Source organism: Abramis brama (genome assembly GCF_963993115.1).
Source record: "Abramis brama genome assembly, chromosome: 20".
Lineage (NCBI taxonomy): Eukaryota > Metazoa > Chordata > Actinopteri > Cypriniformes > Leuciscidae > Abramis > Abramis brama.
Window position 1 is genome coordinate 1070892 of NC_139982.1, and position 18330 is coordinate 1089221.

At 41.0% G+C, this 18330-nt stretch overlaps 1 long non-coding RNA gene across 2 annotated transcripts in view; it reads right to left on the minus strand.

The window, feature by feature from the left end:
- LOC311070549 overlaps positions 1–9887 on the minus strand; it is a 38872-nt gene extending 28985 nt beyond the window's left edge. The window contains exons 1-3 of one of the 2 annotated variants that reach the window (XR_014603689.1): positions 9868–9887; positions 9726–9793; positions 8082–8171 (exon numbers count right to left, since the gene is read on the minus strand). This is a non-coding gene — a long non-coding RNA (uncharacterized lncRNA). Of the gene's footprint in view, positions 1–6139; positions 8172–9553; positions 9644–9725; positions 9848–9867 lie in introns of those variants that run through there. The other variant, XR_014603690.1, reaches the window with a different exon arrangement.
- Positions 9888–18330: the final 8443 nt, after the last annotated feature.

Sequence of the window (18330 nt, forward strand, 5' to 3'; positions counted from 1 at the left end):
TTTGCAATCTCCTTTTGCCAAGATAACAGCTCTGAGTCTTCTTCTATAATGCCTGATGAGTTTGGAGAATAACTGACAAGAGATCAGAGACCATTCCTCCAGTCAGAATCTCTCCAGATCCTTCAGATTCCCAGATCCATGTTGGTGCTTCTCCTCTTCAGTTCACTCCACTCATCAGGTCAGGGGACTGAGACGGTCATGGCAGAAGCTTCATTTTGTGCTCCACAACAAATTTTTGTTTTGATTTTGATGTTTGTTTTGGATTGTTGTCCTGATGGAAGATCCAACCACGGCATATTATAAGATTTCTAGCAGAAGGCATCAGGTTTTGATTTTTTATCTGTTGATATTTGATAGAATCCACAATGCCATGTATCTGAACAAGAAGTCCAGGACCTCCAGCAGAAAAATATGCCCACAACATTAAAGATCCAATGGTATATTAAATTGTACACATGGGGTACTTTTTATCCTTGTGTTCACCAAACCCATCTAGTGTGTTTGCTGCCAAAAAGCTCTGTTTTAGTCTCATCTGACCACAGAACCCTGTGCGGTTTGAAGATCCAGTCGTGTCTGACAATTACATTTGCTGGAATTTGTTTTTGGATGAGCGAGGAGGTTTTTTTTTAAACCCTCCCAAACAACATGTGGGGATGTAGGGGTTGTTTGATAATTTTTTTTTTAGGCTTTCTGACCCTAAGACTCAACTAATCTCTGCAATTCTCCATCTGTGATCCTTGGAGAGTCTTTGGCCACTCAAACTTTCATACTCGCCGTGCATTAAGACAGTATAGACACACGTCCTTTTCCTGGCAGATTCATAACATCTTTAGTTGGTTATAACTTCTTAATTATTGCCCTGATGGTCAAAATGGGGATTTTCAATTCTTTAGCTATTGTCTTACAGCCACTTTCTAGTTTGTGATGCTCAACAATCTTTTGCTACGCATCAGAACTGTATTCTGTGGTTTTACTCATTGTGATGGATGATTAAGGGGATTTGGCCTTTGTGTTTCCTCATATTTAAACTCCTGTGAAACACGAAGTCATAGCTGGACAGTTTCATGTTCCTAGTCACCCTGGTGTACTAAAAAAGGTAAATATTAATGGGAATATACTTCAGAGATATTTTACTCGTAAAAAATTCTAGGGGTTCAATAATTGTGGCCAACATGTTTTGGAGAAAAACATTTATTTCATAATGTGATTTCCCCCCACTTTCAATTCTTTTACTTCAATGAAAGGTTAGAATTTTGCACATTTTTTGAATGAAAGATCACAAGGATAATCGATGCAGATTTATTTTTTACAGCCAATTTTGATCATATTTACCAGGGGGTTCAATAATTGTGGAGGGCACTGTATTTATACGTCTAATAGACGTCTAATCATAGCCCAAGAATAGACTAATCATCAATTAGACAGCTATTAAACGACTACATATATACACGTCTAATATGGGTCTAGGCTAAAACAAGGCTGATTTTGGGCTGTCAGTGAAAATCTAATAGACGTCTAACCATAGCCCAAGAATAGACCTGTCATCAATTACACTACATATACATGTAATAGAAAACAAAATGAGGCATAAGGATTCTTTTCACTCAAATATAACAGGTTCTCATAAATGAAAATCCATCCAAACTAATTGAATATAAAGGATTTACTTAGAACAATTATATTAACAACTTAGACAACATTCAAACATAAAAATGAACAAATAAAATATACAAAAATTTAAGAATTAATTGTTAGCTTTATATCCATAACCACCACCGCCTGCTCTCCCTGGTGCTTGTTTAAAATGACCAGAAATTGCATTTTTTATTTCCCATTCAGTCGCCGAAGGAAAGTTGGTCAGGCCATCCTTAAAAATATTTTGGTTTGCAGTAACAGCAAAAAAAAAGAAAAAAAGGGTCGGTAGGTAGGTATATATTTTTTTTATATATAAAAAAAAATATATAAAAAAGTATTTTTTTTTTATAAAAAAAAAAAATTGGGGTCGGAGGGGGAGGGGAGAGAGTGAACAAACATTTTTCACCGATGTCTAGGAGTGGTTTACACCAGGCCACTTCATGCGTTTTCTCAGATCGGATTGCAATCTGATTTATCAAAACGATTCCATTTACACCTGGTTACATAGGCTAAATGTGTGTGTTTTTTGCGGATATAAATCCGATCTTAAATTCCCGCTATATGCAGATTTAGGAGTGCACGTCACCGAAAGCAACAGTTATGAGACGCATTATTTTATTGATCATCAGCTAAAATGTCTGAATCAAAGCCCGCAATAAGAGAAAGCGGAAACAGCCCTGGTAAGATCATTTTGTTTCTTTACATTTAATGAAGATGATTGTGTTAAGCGTCTGCGACTTACTTTCACTTTGATTTGCGATAGTTTGCACGTTGATGCTCAGCTTCATCTGCGGCGATGCGTGTTGCAGTAGCGTCGTCATATCTGACAATAACATGACATATAGCCTATAACTATGGAAGTTTATGTGTAGCAATATTCTATTTGAAATGTAATATGCAAAATGACAATGCAATATGTAAAATGGCAATGCATTTCTGATTTTAAATTTTAATTTCCCCATACATTTGTGCAATGTTTGGTGCAAAATGAAAATGAAAATTCAATTATATAAGTTACATTTGCCATTTCATACACTAGTTTTAATATGTAAATTGAATAAAAATCGTTAAAAATTACGCTTTATAAGTTGCAAAATTAAAATTTAAATGTATTACAGAAATTATTAGATATGTTTAACATGTTCAAGCAAAAACTGTGGCAAAATTGTAATTTAAAAGTAATTTTTTCTTAATTGCATTTACACTCACAGTTAAGACACTTGCGATTGCATTTCCATTAAGTGTCACGCAATGAATGTAGCAAAATTCAATGTGCATTTTGAAAATGCATTCTGAGCCGATCACGTGCCCGTTACCTCAGCAACAGGTAAACATAGGCTTTGGTGCATATTAGAGGTGTTGGAAGGAAACAGGGCGGCGGCAGAGCTGATGCGAGCGTTAAATTCACTAGCAGATGAAGTGGAGCATGGACAGAGAAATGGTAGTGTTTCCAAGGATTATTACGTGCCTGCAGGTGATAGAACCAGTACGATGTTGGACCGTCTGGGTCTGGGAGAGTGTTCTGCCTATCAAGCGTCGTCGACACCCATGTGCTGCTGTTGTCTGATGCTGGACTGTGTTGATGGTTTCGTTTTGTATAAAATATTGTCATTGTCTGATACATGCTTATCTTTATTCTTATTAGCCTACTATTAACTGTAATACCCAATAATGTTGGAGATCCTGTAGTTTTTCCTTACAAATGCATAGGCCTATTACCCTGTGATCACATAATATGACAAAGTTCCATTGGTATTCGGTATTAATAGCTACCGAAAAATAAATGTGACCGCTTTTTATTTATTTATAACTGACTGTAATGTTCAATAAAGTGACGAATGTGATGTGACCATCTCTGTTTATTCAGCTGTATAATCATAAAATATGGGGCAGACATATGCGAGTCCCTTTCCATTTTATACGTTAAAGCATATTGATAAGGTATTAATACATATGTACATGGTCACGGAATCTGACGGGTCAAATTCATCGACCTAGCCTTTTTGGGTGAATGTGGAGCAGGTTAAACAGCGAAGCAGCACACGAAACTTTAACTGGCACAAACAAGACTATTTTGGGTCAATGTGGAGCAGGTAGGGGGGCTGAGTGACCTCAGAATGACCAATAAATAATATTTTAATATTTAAGAAAGCGAAGCAGCACAAAATAAACGTTTATCGGCGCAAATTAGAAAAAACATGAGTCTATTTTGGGTGAATGTGGCCTATTTTGCCGACGTTTTGCATTGGATTGGGGGCGGAGCCAACTTCACGCAGTGACTGACAGGGCGGGGCGGGCACGTGATCGGCTCAGAATGCATTTTCAAAATGCACATTGAATTTTGCTACATTCATTGCGTGACACTTAATGGAAATGCAATCGCAAGTATCTTAACTGTGAGTGTAAATGCAATTAAGAAAAAATTACATTTAAATTACAATTTTGCCACAGTTTTTGCTTGAACATGTTAAACATCTAATCATTTCTGTAATACATTTTAATTTTAATTTTGCAACTTATAAAGCGTTAAATTTATGCATTTAATTTACATATTAAAACTAGTGTATGAAATGGCAAATGTAAATTTTATAATTGAATTTTCATTTTCATTTTGCACCAAACGTTGCACAAATGATAGGAAAATTAAAATTTAAATACAGAAATGCATTGCCATTTTACATATTGCATTGTCATTTTGCATATTACATTTAAAATTGAATATTGCTACACATAAGCTTCCATATATAACACGCTCTCACATGTTTATTTTTTAATAAACCATATTCAACAACATATAAAAATGAAATAATCTTTAGAGTAAAGCCGCAGCCATCATTACCAAGCGCGAACCATTGACAGTGAATGAAACGAAGCGAACTTAGCCTACAGGCCGTATGTGATGCGTAAACCAATGGTGTAAACATAATCACAGCGCCACGGGTTTTTATTTAAAAGAACGTAGCTTATGTTTGTATGTAGGTCTAGGCAATTTATATTCACAATACTTAATAACTATTATTTTATTGCATTTGTATTAGTTGTTTGAAGAGTTAAAAAAAAAAAAATCGGTCGGTCTTAACGCAAGTTTACAACCGGCAAGTCGGTCGGACTAAAAGGGAAAAAAAATAAATAATTGGGTCGGTGCTAAATTGACAGGGTCGGTCGGGTTACGGCAAACAAGAATATTTTTAAGGATGGCCTCATCAGTGCGTCTGCCAAATGAGAAAAAGAAAAAAATTATTGCTCAAGAAAAGCATTGTTGACAATCATTTTTAACTAATTACAGTCATTCCCTTTTGCTAGGATGCACACTAGAGGTGGCCGATATAGAGTTAACAGAATATAGATTGAGACTATATAATTTATATCAATAATTTATATCAATATTATTAATAAATTAATATCAATAATTGAAAATTTTTACCTGCATAATGGTGATGCACTAAATATATATATATATACACACACAAACATATATTTTAGGGGTGTAACGATACACGTATTGAGCCATTCTGTACGAGGCTTTCGGTTCGATTTCAGTACGGATTTTTAAACAGAACTGTTCGTTAGACAATTTTTCCTGCTGACCAAAATGTTTTAATTACAAATGTAGGCACATCAAAAAGCGCGCTCAAATGTAAGAGAAATCATAACAAATCGTGACAACAATCGTGTTCTTTCAGGTAGTGACCATATAGACCTGCATTATATGACTGACTGACAAGAACGGTTTGACCTAAAAATATCAAAATTGAAACTACTGCAGAAACAAAGACACCTACATCTTGGATGCCCTTGAGGTAAGCTAAAACATACCACAATTTCAAAGTGAACTATCCATATAAATCATTCTTTATCACTTACTCATATAACTCTAATGAACATAAAAATATATTATACTTAATAGGGGTAGTTCACTTAAAAAAAAATCATGTAAGCATTTACTCACTTTCACTTGGTTCCAAACCTGTATGGCTTTCTTCTGTTGAACACACAAAAAAATATATATTTTGAAGAATGTTGGTAACAAGACATTTAATGGTAGTCAGTGACAAGTGTTCTGTATATTCAATTGCTGTACTTTGTTGACTGATTGCTGGATAATTTGCAATAAACAGTGTCTTTAAATCAAATAAAGTGGATTACATCACTCCAGTTCTGAGGTGTTTACACTGGCTATCTGTCTGTCAAAGAATTCATATCAAAATACTACAGCTGGTTATTAAATTAATTAACATTTTAAGGCCAAAGTAAATTTATAATCTGATGCATTATGAACCATCCAGAGCAGACCTCTCAGGTCATCTACAGTAGCCAGCTACTTTTATCTCCCCAAAGACAAAACAAAACATGGACAAGCAGCATTCAGTTTTTATGCACCATCTAAAACAAATTCACTGAAAACTTAATGTATGCTGCATATTTTAATTATTATAAGACTTTACTGTTTGCCACTACCTTTTATTAATCTTTTATATATTTTTTTATAATTTCTTTTCATGTTGCACTATGTTGCTGTTAAGTTTTATGTAAAGTATACTTTGAAAATTTGCATTAAATCAAAAACTATTATTACTTACTCTAATCTAAAAACAAAAATATATTGGTATCTTTAATAATAATAAAAAATATTAATGATAAGTTTCATAGTTTCATGCTTACCACCTTGAATTTAGATACATTTTAGATTAAGGGCACACAGTTGCAATAACACGTGCAGTAAACGTTAACTTGTTGGAGAAAAATAGTACTCTGCAATGGTAATGTTAAAATGTCACGGTTTCTACACATTATAACAACTAACTTTAAACAATGAACATAACAAAAATAACACGCATACTTACAAGATCGAAGTAGAAATTTGAAGGTTTTCAGAGTGTCGCTCGCCCGTTGCTCTCTGACAGCTGCCTCGTGTAAAATAAAATTGAAAATAGCGGAAATGTGTATCGCGAGATCTGGCTAAAGTGATGTAGTCGCGCAGTGCCAGTAGTCCCAGTAGTCATGTCTCAGTAGTGTTTCGATTGTGCCATCTAGCGGTTGAGAAATGCAATTGCATTTCATTTAATTGGAAATAATAGTCATATCGTAGATTGTGTATGAATGTTATGTTTATGTGTGACAGCAAACATTAAGCTGGTTGAGCGAAAACATTTTTAAGACTAATATTCTTACTATAATCGCTGGTCTGAATCAGATCTATAGCCAAGCCGTCCGTAGACCAGATTGCCTTGATTTCGCCAGGTGGGCTAAAGCAGACCGCATATAGCCCGTCCAATTCGGAGCTAAATCGTGACTACAGATCGACCATGTCGTGAAATGACACATTGAACCTTGTAGATATCATTACCAATGCGAACATTATGGAATATCAAACATTTCATGCACTGCCTGGCAAAAACTACAATTAATCAGTTTTGACTAAAAGTGGGCTCCAATAGCCGGGTCTGAATACGAGCTAAATCGTGGCTACACACAGCCTACACATAAAACATGTAAAATAAAGCAAACCAAACAATCACAGTTGACAGTAATCACAGTTGACTTTGCTTACATGATGGAATATCATACATCTCACGTTATTTTGGAAAAAAATACATTTATCCAGATTAAATGTTATTTGGGCTAAAAGTGGGTTACACATAGCCGGACTATATCAGGTCTATATTTAACCGAGACGTTGAAATGACGGCTATTGCTTGCTGGGAGGCACTCTTTCTCTCTCTCGCCCTCACCCTCGTGCTGCGTTCACCGTTCACACCAAACGCGAATAGAGCGTCTGGCACGAGTGATTTCAATGTTAAGTCTGGAGATCTTGGGGCGCGAATGAGGCGTCACGCTCTCTGCGGTTCATAACGGTTTAAATTAACAACAAATATAAGCAAATGTTGAGTGCTTTTTTTTCATAAATCAATCCGCGGATCACGTGTGTGCCGAACCGAAGATACTGATCCGAACGGATCACGGATCAATGATGATCCGTTGTGTGACGGAGCAATACCAGGTTTCAGACACAAGGGGTTTCGACTACGCCACCCATGGGAATTTCACCCCGGAAAATATAAATGATACCTAAGAATTTAGGTCACACAGGTTCGACTCTCATACGGAAGTGGGCGGAAACGTGGGTATCATTAAGAAATACAAAACTTTATTAATACAAAATCCTATTTAAAAAAAAAAAAAATAAATAATTATGTGTGAGATTCACATTAAAATAATCTCCATTGCACCAGGATGTGTCTGATGACTCGTTAGTGCATGGCTGACATCGACTTCGAGACAAACAAAAACAACATACAACAATTCACATCACTATTAATTACACAACTAAAAAAGAAAAGAAATCCAACTTTACAGGGCCAGGGTTCACCACACGGAGAAGGGGTCACAAAGCTAATAAATCAAAAGCACACTTGCACACACACACCACCGTGCACTCAGCTTACGCAACCACAACACTTCAAAAGTGTGGCACCGCCCGTAGGAGGAGGAGCACCACCACCACAAGAGACCCGTCACCCGTGGGAACCCGGCGACTGAAAGAAAGAAAAACAAACAACTTCAGAACAGTTACAATAAATCACAAATTGATTATATCACTGATCACAAAAACAAGACGAAAATAAAGTCATATCAAGTCACAAACAACAGATGTTGGTACAACAGAAAAAGAAAAAAAACAAATTAACTTAATTCAGACCAGCTTAAAAGGAGCAACCGCGGGGTTACTTTCTCCTTATTTCACAAAGTAGTGAACGTCGACTCCAAAATACACTAAACTATAATTTAAAGCAACAACATGGAACTTTTCCTCTGCGGTCGCCCTACAGGTTGGAAGCGGAATTGTCCATTACCGCTGTCGTAAAATGATTTACGGTTACTGTATATGAAGCATGTAGGTTTTTTTCATATGGGCAATGATAATATTATTAATCTTCCTCCTTTCATAATTTATACATGTTTAGTAGACTAAACATTTTAACTCAAACATTTGCGATTTGCATGTCGATTGCAATGCTCAAATCTGAACGAGAATGATAGCGATAGCATCCTAACTATCTAAAACTAACGCATGTTAGTGTTTACTAGCTACCAGATTGATAATTCGATCATCTACTAGCTGATTCATGAAGATAAATAAATGGAGGACCAGATAGTTTCCGTAACGTAGCCAGGCAGACAACAGATTAGAAAAACTAAAGATAGTATGCAAGCAATTTACAGTTACTTACTAGTTCAACAGCATGACGGCCAAGTCAGCATCGGTCTGGTAACTCTCCTCCTCCATAAGCTAACGCCAGCGAGCAAACGCTCGACCAATATTGATCCTCGTCCTGCCTTTCAGTTTATCACTCTCCCTTTTCCTCTTCCGACTCTACTCCGACAAAACCTTGGACTTCTTACGTTTCGCTGCTGCTTCAGCCATGACGAAAACAGACGTACGAAAACAAACGCGCTGGTTGGCCACATTTGAGGAAGTGGTGGGCAAAGTGACGTATGCCGTAAAGCAGTCGAATTTTGTAGTTCTTTTTGAGCGCTGGTTACTACCCGCACCCCGAAGTTACATAGTGCCAGTAAAAGCGATACAGACCCCGTCAGGCTCTGGCAGACGTCTCATTCAACCTATTGTAAGTCGATGTACTATCACAAGGGTCTTGGAAATATATTATGAAGGTTGAAAAGTTACATGTTGTTACTTTAAAGAAACCAGACAGCGACAATCCTTCTGATTAATTGGACGATACGGCGCTCTCGCAGTATGGCAACGGAGAAGCAACCGGGACGACAACTATAGCAGAAACAAATCGCTCACGAGCAGGAGAGAGAATCCTGAGACAAATCCACACAGAAAACAATTACCAAATGCATACATCACCAGCTAAAATTCTCAGCATTTAACTATGTGCATAACACTTACCGAAAAAGTGGAGATGAGCTCTACCATCCCTTTACAGGCACAGATATACGATATTCATATAACTGCCGTTCAGCTGAGATACAGGGAACACTGCACACAACGCGAAACATCAACTAGTCCCCAAACCCCACCAAGCTAACCAATCTGCTTTCATAAAACAGTCCGCACATACCTGAAAGGGTAGTAGTCTTGGCATCCACTTAACACAAGCCGAGGGAACCAGGGAGGAGAAAAGACAGGCTAGAATAGCCATGAATCATTACTGTCATGCACACAGCAAACAACAAAACTTCCTACATGCTATTGGAACATACCTGTGTCCACTGTCAACAACGGAAAGAGAGGAGGAGCCGAACGTGACGCATCCCAGGCCATAACCAACCAGCTCTTAAATAGTGGATCCTCCCTGCTGATTGGTACTCACAACCGTCAATCACCACCACCCGTCCTATTCATTCGGTTACAGTTGCACCACTAATTATTGGCAGCACCAACTGGTTACAATGGTAATTTAATGTCTATTTTATTTTTTAAAAAGTTTTCCCAAATCTTGAAACTTTTAGTTTTATAAATGGGGGTAATCTTTGAAGGATGAACAAATTAGGTATTGGACATCATTTAAATATGAAAATATGAAAAATATAGTTTTGAAGTGCTGGAAAAACATGTTTGATGTACTTGAAAGCATTTTACTATTCTTTCCTAACTTCCATAGTTACAGTTAGTGTTCTACATTGAATTACACCCTGGGTGAGACCCCCTTCAAGCGCCCCATTTATTTATATATATTTAAATAAAATAAATGTATGAGCAAAAAAATGTCAGAGAAAAGAATTCTCAAAAGAAATGTCAAAAGAAAAAAATTGTAATTTGCATATTATACTGTAAAAACACATAATAACAGTTAATTTTAGTTGATCATCGTTGATCATAACTAGAGATGAAATGGCAGGATGGCAGAATCCTGTTCAAAAAGTACTAATACTACATATTGAAATCAATTCACCAAGTTTTATGTCAAAAACCAGCAAATAACAAATAAAATTAGCATCAACTTGCACTTTTTGTTTTATCTAAACATTAAAATAATAACATTAAAAATCATGGCCAGATTTTAAAGGAGTGTCTTGCAACATGTAATCTACTAATATGTACAAGTTCAAATAAAGTTTTGACAAAAAAGGTTTTATAAAAAGATAAACCTCACATTTTACAGCATTTAAATCATTTTTATAAAAAGAATGAGTCAAGAAAGATAAATTACTGACATTTACAATGCACATTAGCTTATCTTTTATGGATTTTCCCATCTCGTCTGTCGTTGCTATGCAACCATGCACTGCGCCTTCCACAACGACAAGAAGTTTAGTAGCTAATGGATTTCCACCACCGAGAAACGCTTGCTTTAGCTCTGCTACAAGATTTATTTGCGAAGAAGAGAAAAACACCCGTAGTGTTTGGGTGCACCCCCATCCTTCATGTTGACTTAGCTTTCAATGTTGTTACGGAAAGGGTGAAGCTGATTGGTTGGTTCTTATCACATGACCTGCGGTGCATTTGTGGCATTCTGAAAAGTTGAGATTTTTTCATCTCGCTGCGCCTGGAAAAAATTAGCGCGTCGCTTGTATTATGAACGCGCCTGCCACGCGCATCTACATTTGAAAGAACTTGAGCGTGCAAAAGACTCCTGTTCCCCGCCTTATCCGTTTCATTTGGGAGAGACCCAGAGGTGAACTGTCCCCCGCGCCCCCCTTCCCTTCCGCTTCTCACACAGCTTCTGTGGACACAGCTTCTCAGCAAGCAGTGGCGCCAGTCTGCAAATTCCCCACACAATGAAATGATAGATAATAGAAAACCGCTTCACAGCGCAGAGGATTTTTTTGTGTCATATGTCATGAAAAAAAAACGCTACTGGTTACAACATTAAAGGTGCAGTCTGTAAGAATGACAAGTGGTGGAAATAGGTCCTGCAGTACAAATTCGAAATATCGGAGATCGTCTTTACTCCCGCCTCCTGCTCCTCAGACTGGACGGTGCTCACACGGGTTGCCAGCTTGAGCACACGCAACAGGAACGAGCGTAATGGACAATGGATATTGGCAATTTGGCAACGTGCAGTATCACACAGACCAAAACAAAAACAAACATTCCAGCCTGGAAACACACACATTTCAAAGTAAAATAACTGGCTGTAGAAGTGTTTTTCAGAGAAACGAGTATGTGCACAATATATGCAAACATATTATGGTATTTGTATGCTTTAGTAGAGTGAAAAAGTTACATACAGCACCTTTATGTCCATGGTGAATGTTTCTGATTTGTGGACTTAAGAGTTAGACTAGTTCATTCATGGCACAATGTTTCTCCTGGTTTCCACGTCAGCGCTGTTTGATCTATTAGAGATCTACGGTTAATAACGGAGAAATGTGAATGCTTCTCACTAGATCTCGCAGCGATGTTATTACTTCTGTGGTGAAATTCAAATGCTTTCTTTACTGGATCTCTCATCGCTGTCTGTGTAACAGTGTGAACTTGATCAAGATCAGCTCACGCTGCACTGACATTGGTCCAAACTCATAAAAGGTCTGTGAAGCACAAAATAAAGGGTAGCGCAGTTTCGTTTCGCTTTCATTACATTATACATTTGATGTTGGGCAACGTTGTGGTGGTCGCGTCAGTTAGACTGCTAACAAAATTTTGGTCAGCGGGAAAAATGGTCCAACGAACCGTTCGGTTTGTAATGCGTACCGAACCGAAAGCCTTGTACCGAATGGTTCAATATGAATACGTGTCCAATTGTTACCAATCGATACGTTACCAATTATAAACTGGCTTATCCACCTGGCGTGCTATTGGCAGGTTTAACCCAATAACGATAGAGAAGCCTGAGCTTCTTCACGTCATGCCGAGCCTGAGCTTCTTCACATCATGCCGAGTCTGAGCTTCTTCACATCAGTCATGTCGAGTCTGAGCTTCTTCACATCATGCCGAGTCTGAGCTTCTTCACATCATGCCGAGTCTGAGCTTCTTCACATCATGCCGAGTCTGAGCTTCTTCACATCATGCCGAGTCTGAGCTTCTTCACATCAGTCATGTCGAGTCTGAGCTTCTTCACATCAGTCATGTCGAGTCTGAGCTTCTTCACATCAGTCATGTCGAGTCTGAGCTTCTTCACATCAGTCATGTCGAGTCTGAGCTTCTTCACATCAGTCATGTCGAGTCTGAGCTTCTTCACATCAGTCATGTCGAGTCTGAGCTTCTTCACATCATGTCGAGTCTGAGCTTCTTCACATCATGCCGAGTCTGAGCTTCTTCACATCATGCCGAGTCTGAGCTTCTTCACATCAGTCATGCCGAGTCTGAGCTTCTTCACATCATGCCGAGCCTGAGCTTCTTCACATCATGTCGAGTCTGAGCTTCTTCACATCATGCCGAGTCTGAGCTTCTTTACATCATGCCGAGTCTGAGCTTCTTCACATCAGTCATGTCGAGTCTGAGCTTCTTCACATCAGTCATGTCGAGTCTGAGCTTCTTCACATCATGCCGAGTCTGAGCTTCTTCACATCATGCCGAGTCTGAGCTTCTTCACATCATGCCGAGTCTGAGCTTCTTCACATCAGTCATGTCGAGTCTGAGCTTCTTCACATCATGTCGAGTCTGAGCTTCTTCACATCAGTCATGTCGAGTCTGAGCTTCTTCACATCATGTCGAGTCTGAGCTTCTTCACATCATGCCGAGCCTGAGCTTCTTCACATCATGCCGAGTCTGAGCTTCTTCACATCATGTCGAGTCTGAGCTTCTTCACATCATGCCGAGTCTGAGCTTCTTCACATCATGCCGAGTCTGAGCTTCTTCACATCAGTCATGTCGAGTCTGAGCTTCTTCACATCATGCCGAGTCTGAGCTTCTTCACATCAGTCATGTCGAGTCTGAGCTTCTTCACATCATGCCGAGTCTGAGCTTCTTCACATCATGTCGAGTCTGAGCTTCTTCACATCAGTCATGTCGAGTCTGAGCTTCTTCACATCATGCCGAGTCTGAGCTTCTTCACATCAGTCATGTCGAGTCTGAGCTTCTTCACATCATGCCGAGTCTGAGCTTCTTCACATCAGTCATGTCGAGTCTGAGCTTCTTCACATCAGTCATGCCGAGTCTGAGCTTCTTCACATCATGCCGAGTCTGAGCTTCTTCACATCATGCCAAGTCTGAGCTTCTTCACATCATGTCGAGTCTGAGCTTCTTCACATCAGTCATGTCGAGTCTGAGCTTCTTCACATCATGCCGAGTCTGAGCTTCTTCACATCATGCCGAGTCTGAGCTTCTTCACATCATGCCGAGTCTGAGCTTCTTCACATCATGCCGAGTCTGAGCTTCTTCACATCATGTCGAGTCTGAGCTTCTTCACATCATGCCGAGCCTGAGCTTCTTCACATCATGTCGAGTCTGAGCTTCTTCACATCATGCCGAGTCTGAGCTTCTTCACATCATGCCGAGCCTGAGCTTCTTCACATCATGCCGAGTCTGAGCTTCTTCACATCATGCCGAGTCTGAGCTTCTTCACATCATGCCGAGTCTGAGCTTCTTCACATCATGCCGAGTCTGAGCTTCTTCACATCATGTCGAGTCTGAGCTTCTTCACATCAGTCATGTCGAGTCTGAGCTTCTTCACATCATGCCGAGTCTGAGCTTCTTCACATCATGCCGAGTCTGAGCTTCTTCACATCATGTCGAGTCTGAGCTTCTTCACATCAGTCATGTCGAGTCTGAGCTTCTTCACATCATGTCGAGTCTGAGCTTCTTCACATCATGTCGAGTCTGAGCTTCTTCACATCATGTCGAGTCTGAGCTTCTTCACATCAGTCATGTCGAGTCTGAGCTTCTTCACATCAGTCATGTCGAGTCTGAGCTTCTTCACATCATGTCGAGTCTGAGCTTCTTCACATCATGTCGAGTCTGAGCTTCTTCACATCATGCCGAGTCTGAGCTTCTTCACATCATGTCGAGTCTGAGCTTCTTCACATCAGTCATGTCGAGTCTGAGCTTCTTCACATCATGCCGAGTCTGAGCTTCTTCACATCATGTCGAGTCTGAGCTTCTTCACATCAGTCATGTCGAGTCTGAGCTTCTTCACATCATGCCGAGTCTGAGCTTCTTCACATCATGCCGAGCCTGAGCTTCTTCACATCATGTCGAGTCTGAGCTTCTTCACATCATGCCGAGTCTGAGTTTCTTCACATCATGCCGAGTCTGAGCTTCTTCACATCATGTCGAGTCTGAGCTTCTTCACATCAGTCATGTCGAGTCTGAGCTTCTTCACATCAGTCATGTCGAGTCTGAGCTTCTTCACATCATGCCGAGCCTGAGCTTCTTCACATCATGTCGAGTCTGAGCTTCTTCACATCATGCCGAGTCTGAGCTTCTTCACATCATGCCGAGTCTGAGCTTCTTCACATCATGTCGAGTCTGAGCTTCTTCACATCAGTCATGTCGAGTCTGAGCTTCTTCACATCAGTCATGTCGAGTCTGAGCTTCTTCACATCATGTCGAGTCTGAGCTTCTTCACATCATGTCGAGTCTGAGCTTCTTCACATCAGTCATGTCGAGTCTGAGCTTCTTCACATCAGTCATGTCGAGTCTGAGCTTCTTCACATCGTGTCGAGTCTGAGCTTCTTCACATCAGTCATGTCGAGTCTGAGCTTCTTCACATCATGTCGAGTCTGAGCTTCTTCACATCATGTCGAGTCTGAGCTTCTTCACATCATGTCGAGTCTGAGCTTCTTCACATCATGCCGAGTCTGAGCTTCTTCACATCATGTCGAGTCTGAGCTTCTTCACATCATGCCGAGTCTGAGCTTCTTCACATCATGCCGAGTCTGAGCTTCTTCACATCATGCCGAGCCTGAGCTTCTTCACATCATGTCGAGTCTGAGCTTCTTCACATCATGCCGAGTCTGAGCTTCTTCACATCATGCCGAGTCTGAGCTTCTTCACATCATGTCGAGTCTGAGCTTCTTCACATCATGCCGAGTCTGAGCTTCTTCACATCATGTCGAGTCTGAGCTTCTTCACATCATGTCGAGTCTGAGCTTCTTCACATCATGCCGAGTCTGAGCTTCTTCACATCATGCCGAGCCTGAGCTTCTTCACATCATGTCGAGTCTGAGCTTCTTCACATCATGTCGAGTCTGAGCTTCTTCACATCATGCCGAGTCTGAGCTTCTTCACATCATGCCGAGTCTGAGCTTCTTCACATCATGCCGAGTCTGAGCTTCTTCACAGCATGCCGAGTCTGAGCTTCTTCACATCATGTCGAGTCTGAGCTTCTTCACATCAGTCATGTCGAGTCTGAGCTTCTTCACATCATGCCGAGTCTGAGCTTCTTCACATCATGCCGAGTCTGAGCTTCTTCACATCAGTCATGCCGAGTCTGAGCTTCTTCACATCATGCCGAGCCTGAGCTTCTTCACATCATGCCGAGTCTGAGCTTCTTCACATCATGCCGAGTCTGAGCTTCTTCACATCAGTCATGTCGAGTCTGAGCTTCTTCACATCATGCCGAGTCTGAGCTTCTTCACATCATGCCGAGTCTGAGCTTCTTCACATCAGTCATGCCGAGTCTGAGCTTCTTCACATCATGCCGAGCCTGAGCTTCTTCACATCATGTCGAGTCTGAGCTTCTTCACATCATGCCGAGTCTGAGCTTCTTCACATCATGTCGAGTCTGAGCTTCTTCACATCATGTCGAGTCTGAGCTTCTTCACATCATGCCGAGTCTGAGCTTCTTCACATCATGCCGAGTCTGAGCTTCTTCACATCATGCCGAGTCTGAGCTTCTTTACATCATGCCGAGTCTGAGCTTCTTCACATCAGTCATGTCGAGTCTGAGCTTCTTCACATCATGTCGAGTCTGAGCTTCTTCACATCATGTCGAGTCTGAGCTTCTTCACATCATGCCGAGCCTGAGCTTCTTCACATCATGTCGAGTCTGAGCTTCTTCACATCATGTCGAGTCTGAGCTTCTTCACATCATGCCGAGTCTGAGCTTCTTCACATCATGCCGAGTCTGAGCTTCTTCACATCATGCCGAGTCTGAGCTTCTTCACATCATGCCGAGTCTGAGCTTCTTCACATCATGCCGAGTCTGAGCTTCTTCACATCAGTCATGTCGAGTCTGAGCTTCTTCACATCATGTCGAGCCTGAGCTTCTTCACATCATGTCGAGTCTGAGCTTCTTCACATCATGCCGAGTCTGAGCTTCTTCACATCATGCCGAGTCTGAGCTTCTTCACATCAGTCATGTCGAGTCTGAGCTTCTTCACATCATGTCGAGTCTGAGCTTCTTCACATCATGCCGAGTCTGAGCTTCTTCACATCAGTCATGCCGAGTCTGAGCTTCTTCACATCATGCCGAGCCTGAGCTTCTTCACATCATGTCGAGTCTGAGCTTCTTCACATCATGCCGAGTCTGAGCTTCTTCACATCATGCCGAGTCTGAGCTTCTTCACATCATGCCGAGTCTGAGCTTCTTCACATCATGCCGAGCCTGAGCTTCTTCACATCATGCCGAGCCTGAGCTTCTTCACATCATGTCGAGTCTGAGCTTCTTCACATCATGCCGAGTCTGAGCTTCTTCACATCATGCCGAGTCTGAGCTTCTTCACATCATGTCGAGTCTGAGCTTCTTCACATCATGCCGAGTCTGAGCTTCTTCACGTCATGCCGAGTCTGAGCTTCTTCACGTCATGCCGAGCCTGAGCTTCTTCACGTCATGCCGAGCCTGAGCTTCTTCACGTCATGCCGAGCCTGAGCTTCTTCACGTCATGCCGAGCCTGAGCTTCTTCACGTCATGCCGAGCCTGAGCTTCTTCACGTCATGCCGAGTCTGAGCTTCTTCACATCATGTCGAGTCTGAGCTTCTTCACATCATGCCGAGCCTGAGCTTCTTCACATCATGCCGAGCCTGAGCTTCTTCACATCATGCCGAGTCTGAGCTTCTTCACATCATGCCGAGTCTGAGCTTCTTCACATCATGCCGAGCCTGAGCTTCTTCACATCATGTCGAGTCTGAGCTTCTTCACATCATGCCGAGTCTGAGCTTCTTCACATCATGCCGAGTCTGAGCTTCTTCACATCATGCCGAGTCTGAGCTTCTTCACATCATGCCGAGCCTGAGCTTCTTCACAGCATGTCGAGTCTGAGCTTCTTCACATCATGCCGAGTCTGAGCTTCTTCACATCATGCCGAGTCTGAGCTTCTTCACATCATGCCGAGTCTGAGCTTCTTCACATCATGCCGAGTCTGAGCTTCTTCACATCATGCCGAGCCTGAGCTTCTTCACAGCATGTCGAGTCTGAGCTTCTTCACATCATGCCGAGTCTGAGCTTCTTCACATCATGTCGAGCCTGAGCTTCTTCACAGCATGTCGAGTCTGAGCTTCTTCACATCATGCCGAGCCTGAGCTTCTTCACATCATGTCGAGTCTGAGCTTCTTCACATCATGCCGAGTCTGAGCTTCTTCACATCATGCCGAGTCTGAGCTTCTTCACATCATGCCGAGTCTGAGCTTCTTCACATCATGCCGAGCCTGAGCTTCTTCACAGCATGTCGAGTCTGAGCTTCTTCACATCATGCCGAGTCTGAGCTTCTTCACATCATGCCGAGTCTGAGCTTCTTCACATCATGCCGAGTCTGAGCTTCTTCACATCATGCCGAGTCTGAGCTTCTTCACATCATGCCGAGTCTGAGCTTCTTCACATCATGCCGAGCCTGAGCTTCTTC